Source organism: Octopus bimaculoides, chromosome 4, assembly GCF_001194135.2.
Source record: "Octopus bimaculoides isolate UCB-OBI-ISO-001 chromosome 4, ASM119413v2, whole genome shotgun sequence".
Lineage (NCBI taxonomy): Eukaryota > Metazoa > Mollusca > Cephalopoda > Octopoda > Octopodidae > Octopus > Octopus bimaculoides.
The window spans coordinates 97605651-97606410 of record NC_068984.1 but is presented as its reverse complement, the minus strand read 5'-3'; positions in this window follow the sequence as shown (position 1 = coordinate 97606410).

The window sequence follows — 760 nt, the reverse complement described above, 5'->3', positions numbered from 1 at the left end:
ATATATATATATATACATACATATACATACAAATATATATATGCCTATATGTAAGTATTTATTTAGGTATATTTGTTTCTATGCATGCATGTTAAGTTTGCCAGCATAAGCTAGAAGTATTTTTTAATGTTAAGTTGCTCGTATCTATGATACTACTACTACTAGTACTACTACTACTACTACTACTACTACTACTACTACTTACAAATTCATACTAATATATATATACGCATGTATATGTGTATGTGTCTGTCTGTATGTGTGTGTGTATTTTATGGGCAGCTCGAATTACTGAAAACGTGACAGGTTCCACTTTTAATCACAATGTTTGTGATTTCCAAGTTAATCTGGAACAATACGTTTCCAGCTCTTCATCAATGTTTCTTATTCTGCTCAGTTTTATGTTTGTTATGAAACTATTGCCGTGTTGTTGTTATGGATGTTCCTTATTCTCGTTCATTAGCTCCTGACTTGCAATTTTCGAAATATTAAATACAAGATTCTTTCAACAATCCAGAAATAATTTGACCAAATTTACTTTGTCTTTCCAGGGTCGATAAAATAAAGTACCAATCAAATATTGCGGTCTGTGTAATCAATTTGCCCCTCACCTCAACATTACTGGCTTTGTCCCAGAATTTAAAAGAAAGATTATTTATGTTTTTATAAGGTGCAGAATATAATTTTTAGCACAATCATTCAAGTATTGAAGTATTGAAATATTTTTCATCCCAGATATTCAAATGGATAACTTCGTTAT